We start from the raw sequence: 6,726 nt of genomic DNA, 5'->3' as shown, positions 1-6,726 counted from the left end.
CATTCAATGAGCAAACTCATCCTTCAGCAACACATCGCTCATTAATCACGCCATTAACACTGATTAATTTGTTTTTGTTTTAACAGCTTGTGCTAACGGAAACGGAATAAAACGAAACATAATACGCGAAAAGAGTTTCATTGTGCTGTAAACATGGTAAAAAGGTTTGTTTTCAATATTTGTTATAAGACCATCATTCATTCCATCCCACAAAACAATACCGGAAACGAAATCAAAATTAATAATATAATGAATACTTTCCAAGGCGGACAACTCTGAAGCAGTACATTCTCATAGTAATTAATGTACACATTCCTTATTCAAATGCATTCAATACATCCCTTAGTTAAATGCATGTCATTCCTCTACAATAGAGGATAAGATGGCATTCGGTAATGGTTCGTTAGGAATGATTTTATTCCTTAGATCATAAGTAGTAACACAGTAAGACAGTAACAGAGAATTAGCAGCAATGTCACACTATCACAACCGAGATGGATTCTCAATGGAATCGGCTGTACATGTTCGCGATAGACGTAAGGTACGCGTAATCACATCTTACAAATAAACCATATCAGCAAAAACAAACGAAACGCTCAAAAAACATATTATAATATACGAAAACTCAGCGGGAGGGCAAATAAATACACAAAACGGCAGAACAAAACGAGCATCAATATTGAAATCCATCACATTTGCCAATGTTTATGCCTACGCGTACGTACGCCAGGGAAGGAATGAATGATTATACGAACATGGTGGAACAATTAAAATATGTGGGAGTTGTTAATATGCACCAAGGAGAATAAATCAATGTAACTTTACCATGTGGTTGTAGTTAAATAAATTAAACGAAATGTTTTATACAAAATATTATAATGTTTCACTGTTCCTTTGCTGGTATCAATGGCATTTGCCACGACTGCGATGTTGAAGTAAGTATTATTTAAAATTTGAATTAGAAACATAATTACAAGTTGATTCGTATTAAATAGTTTAATTATGTTTACATCACTCGACGGACGGATCGCAAAAGAGGAAGATCCTTGTAGAGCAGCTCGCTCGTGACCTTACTCGCCACTCACGCACTCATGCGTGAGCGTGTTTATGGTGTGAGGCCGAGTCCTGTAATTATATGTTACAAAAAATTACTTGGTTGGACTATCTGGACTATGTGTACATTAAACAATCTGCGATGATTGCAGATAGAAACACAAAGCATCATACATAACATGTTTCATCATGAAGTATTCTCTAATATCACCCCACGAAATCAGAGAAGAGATAGGAAGGTTAGAAATAAACGTCACTAAAACCACGGAAACTCACGAAAAGGTATCCATTTCAGTCAACAGGACTTTAATTATCGAACCGCAAACGGAAAATATACTCCCATTATATTCACTTGAATGTGCAGTGCAAGTCGACGGTCAAAATCTTCAAAAAGATTAACCAAAACCGCTCAAATTTTGCGTGAATTTTTCCCATGTTCCAACCAACTCGCGTACGGCAATTGATATCGGATAGGGTGTTGATGCATTTTTTTTTGTTAAAAAGCTTATTAAACTTATGATTCGAGCTGTTCAAAAAACCACTTCATTGTTTAATGCATACGTTATTTTAACAGCATATCGACATATTCCGTTGAACATTCCCAATCAGTTGCTGCAGGATGTTTCAATCCTGACTAAATGGTCATTTTCTTGATTTGCATATCACGAGCTCGTACCTCACATCGTACCAAAATCAACACGCTTGCATCACAAACATCAACGATTGATTCCGATGAAAAGGTACCATAGTGACCTGAAGGTATGCTTGGCAATTCTATTTTACCTACCTCACACCGATATTAGAACACACTCCAGTCATTGCGGACGTTTGTTGTGACAAATGGCTGTATTGAACGCCACACGACTGCATCGGGGATTCTCGGTGCAAAATCGAAACCCATTCATACTTCCGCATACCGGTGAACGTAAACAAACCGGTAACACAAATCGAGGTTGTCGTGTAGCTGCGGTTAAACGTCTAATTAAACTCTCGGGTAAAATGAAATGTAAAACACTTTCGTTTCCCGGGTGATGTGACTAGACCCGGGTGCCTAACGGTTGATGCCATCGATTTGTGCAACCCATGTGTAACGACCGTTTGCCATGAATATGCGGATTGAGGGCAATTTAGCATACGCAAACGGAACGGCTTTCAATTTTCGTTGTACGCTTAACGAAAGAACGCAGCATAATGTTAACACATGTTACTCATTGAATTTGAAAACTTGTTGACATGAATGAGGTAAGCGGTCAAAAGTAGATTGTATGAAGTAGAAATGATTTAGCTGGGTGTTAATTGAACTAAATTAGTTGAGCAACACAGTACAACAATTATGGACTATCTAAAAAATTACATACAAGCAGTATACAAATCATTTAAAAATATTATTGATTGTCGAAAAACAAGAGAATATTATAACATATTTTTTAGGTAAATCGCATGTTTGTGCGTTAAAATAATCAAAGTTGTTTTTTTGTACGCATGATTTTGTTTAAAATTCACCGAATTGGGTCACGAGTTTCATGCATATTTATCACACTCTCGTCATGTTCATTGCTCCGCATATACAACACTACACCCCGTACATTCCCCATTATTGTTCTCACATGATTCAAGATCGCAACAGCTGCTCCTAACGACTAACCGTGCCCGTGCACCTGCTGCTTGCACATAGCGATCGCCCTACGCTTCCGCCCCACTCCGAACAAAACACTGCAACAAAGTGTTGAATGTCGTGTTCTACCAAATCGCTGTCATTAATCAATCTTTAATCAACGCAGCTTTACTGTGAAACGACCGGTTGCACCGCCCCACTCAGAAAATCGGTGTCAGAAGTGTCATAAATTTAAAACCAATAAAGGGAATGGGTGGTGGAAAACAATCACGACGACTTTATTCAAAACCATTATCCGTCCTGATGATTGGTAGCAGGGAAAAACAAACCATCCACGCTGGTGCTTAATAGGTGAATGGAATGAGTGAAATCGAGCATAGAATGCGAAATCGATAGTAAAGAAATTAAATGTTTAAAAAATTTCGCTTTTACCTAGTAAAGAATTCTTAAACTTATGGTGCAGTCGTTGATGCTAAAAAACTTTTATCTAATGTATGTATTGACAATTATAGCAAGAAAGTTATTCAACCGCTTTATATGATATATTTCATTCCTTTACATATTGTACGTAGGCAAAACTTCTTCGTCTGTATCATGTGTGCAGAGTGTATCACCTGTATCGACTAATAAGACGTTTTGTCACTTCAAACTCGGCTTGCCAATCAACGAATTTCTGGTGATGTTTTGATACACGGCTATCCTTTGCCTGACACACTACGCGAGCGCTAACAAGCAGCAGTAAGCACCTGTCAAGACCCATCTCATCCCCAGCAATGGCAAATCTTGCAAAATTAAACGTCTTCTACCGGGTAAACTGCACCGACACAAACCAGCCAACTTCTTTACCCATTTCATACCTTTTCCATTTGAAAACTTCAATGCACCCACTGCAAAAATCGCGCATTGCATGGTATCGTCTAAACCGTTCCTTTATCGCGCACGTCGACCAATCTGACGCTGCTGACGTGAAAATTGTCACAGCATGCCGACGGGATGCGGCGTAATCATTCTAATCAACTCAATTTGCATCCACCGCGCTCGTGTAATACAGTTCCCTGTTTCCATGCTCAGCCGTAAGGAATTTGCTTGCAGAGCATCCTTTTCTAACCTCCCACCTAGCTCCCACATCACCCACAATGGAGCGTTCATAAACTTATCACATTCATTACCAGCAAACGGTGCACCATGCTTTCCAGCTGCACGCTGCTCGGTGTGCGTTTGCCGTTCATTAAAATGCCGCAAAAGAACGGCAAGACGTGCAGACGTCGCTTCGCCGTTTGCCGTGCCCGGGGTGCAGAAACACAGTAACCGGGACTTTGGATGCACTCGGAAAGGAAGTGACATGAATGGTTTGCGTAGGACTTTTAAGTACCGCTGGAAAAGATTGTTTCTATTATGCATCACATACACACACTCATAAACATACGCTCGCAGCATCACATTGGTGGGTGTGAGGAAAACTGCAGTGGGGAATGAGCCATCACGTTCAGCTGCTTTTTTTTTTTTTGCTTGCCAGAAACACTTTCGGAAGGAGCATCAGGGTTGTCTGGAATCAGCGCATATTCAAGCTCAGACGTGGCATAACTTGCTGGAAAGATTCCAACGCCACTGACAACTATCAACAGCACGCCTACCCAGCCTATGATCGACTATATGTGTTTCACCCGGATCTTTTATGGTGTGTTTTGAAATGATGCAGTTTAGGTTCAACCAATAGTTTTTTAGCCAACATTCTCAATAGGTTTTCGCTAGAATGAAACATTTTTTATATTTAATTTTAGCTTACAACTAAAATGTATAAATAACTTCCTAAATAGTTCATGTTTCGGGGCTTCTTAAAAAACCTCTGCTACTGCAGAGCGGTCACGACAAGCCCACTAAAGTTTGCCCAGACCTTGGCCTCTTTGCAGAGAATTTATCGTGCATATCAAAGAGTTTTGAATTGGAACGGCTCCTATAAGGCGACAAATCCTTTTCAGCTATTGGCAATCGAACTTTAAGATGATTTTGACAGTTTTTGGAAAAGTCCATACGCTAAGGACGTTAATAAGTTGTATACCATGTTTTACATATCAAGTGCAACTTTGTTCTAGGACGGTTTATAAGGACGCTTTACGGGCTAGGTTGTCCGGTTATATTACATGACTTGACATGAGTCTGGTGAGTATAATCGTTCTAAGATAGTGAGTTCATCATGCAACTGTTCATCACAGAACTCGACATTATAGCGGCTGCTATATTTTCTTCCTCACATCCGGACCAAAATCTTTCTGAGCATTTTCCTCTCCATCGCAGCTTTGTCATTTTTGATGCCTAGAGCATAGTTAGTGACTAAACTAAACCATACAGCGTAGCAATCATTCATCCTTTTCGAAATGTGTCTAAAATAAAAATGTCATGGTATTGTGACATAATTGTCTTACTATCCTAACATAGTTTAAGGTACGAGGTGATACAATCAATAAATGTAATAAAAATATTGTTTGAAATTGTTGAAACGGTTTAATTATTTGCATGAAATGTTTCACGGACGACAATGGCGAGATTGCCCTAGATCAGATTTTGACGCATCAGCTAGAGCAGTTATGAATTCATTAGGCTTAGCAAAATGAACGATTATACGAAATGAACTAAAAGGACAATGAATATACAGTAGCAAATTGAACTTCGAACGCACAACACGGTATTTTTCTTCTTTCGGAAACTCTGAATATTTCACACCCAGCAACATTTCGCGATAATTCGCACATTTTGGTCCTTCGAACCGGATCGTGAAGTATCAGAGTTTAGTTCTTTCTTCGGTTCCATTTACATTCGGTAAATTCGGAAATTTCGGTACGCTCCGCATCACGAGCACGGTGCAATTCAGTTAAGCGCCATCCCGAATTCACGCGTAGAAGTTCATCGCCCGCACGGTAAGGGCAACGTTCGAGTGCGCGTCATCGTTAAAATCTGCGCCATCGTTAAAATTAGCGTCATCGTGATTGTTGTTAGTTTTCGGTTTTGTTTTACGTGTTAACGAACAGTGAAAGTGAATAATCATGGACAAAAAACTCAAGGCTGCTCAACATAAAAAACTAATCGCGGTAGAGAACATAAAATCGCTGGAGCGGTTTAAGCAGTGCTTTACCAGCGACGATATAAGCCAGATTCCGGAGGCTTTGGAAGGGCTGTAGCAACACTGGCAGGACTTTTTCACCGCGGTGGCGAAACTGGAAGAATGTGACGACAGCAGCGAGGCGATTCAAGCCTGTATCAACGACAGGATCGATATGGAGGAGCGGTGCCGACGGCTGAAATCATTCTTCAGGGAGAATCAACGGAAGGACGCCAACCCACTAAACGAATCTACACTTTTGGCAAATTCAACGCTCGCGTTTGGACGGCCAAGCGCACCCAATCTTAGGTTGCCAAAAATCGAACTGCCAACGTTCGATGGGGATTCAACGAAGTGGTTGTCGTTTCGCGATCGGTTTGTCGCGATGATTGACGCTTCCGCCGATTTACCGCCTATTGCTAAATTACAATATTTACTTTCTTCATTGAAGGGCGACGCGGCTGTTCCCTTCGAACATGTAGCATTAACCACTGAAAACTACGCCGTGACCTGGGCGTCACTTCTTAAGCGGTACGATAACACACGGATGCTGATTCGAGAATACTGGCGGCGGTTACATTTTCTACCGGGAATCGCAGCCGAAAGTGTCGACGGTTTGACCTGTTTAGTGGACGAATTCACACGGCATGTGAATGGCTTGGTCAAGCTACAAGAACCGGTCAATACTTGGGACACGCCTCTGTCCAACCTGCTGCTGATGAAGATCGATCATGAAACGCTCTTGGCGTGGGAAAAACACTCCGTGCATTTCGAAAGGGACAAGTATAGTGAGCTGATCGAATTCCTTCAGGATCGAATTCGAATTTTGAAATCCAGCAAGAGCTTTGAGTGTGAAAGGGTTGCTCCGACTAAGGTGGCCGGCGCACATCGTTTTCCTACACCACGAAGGGCAATTACAAACGCGGCAGCAGTGCAGAAAAACCCGACTAGTGTTTCGCCC

This window comes from Anopheles marshallii, chromosome 2 (genome assembly GCF_943734725.1).
Source record: "Anopheles marshallii chromosome 2, idAnoMarsDA_429_01, whole genome shotgun sequence".
Taxonomy (NCBI): Eukaryota; Metazoa; Arthropoda; class Insecta; order Diptera; family Culicidae; genus Anopheles; species Anopheles marshallii.
Note: the sequence above shows the minus strand (reverse complement) of the source record.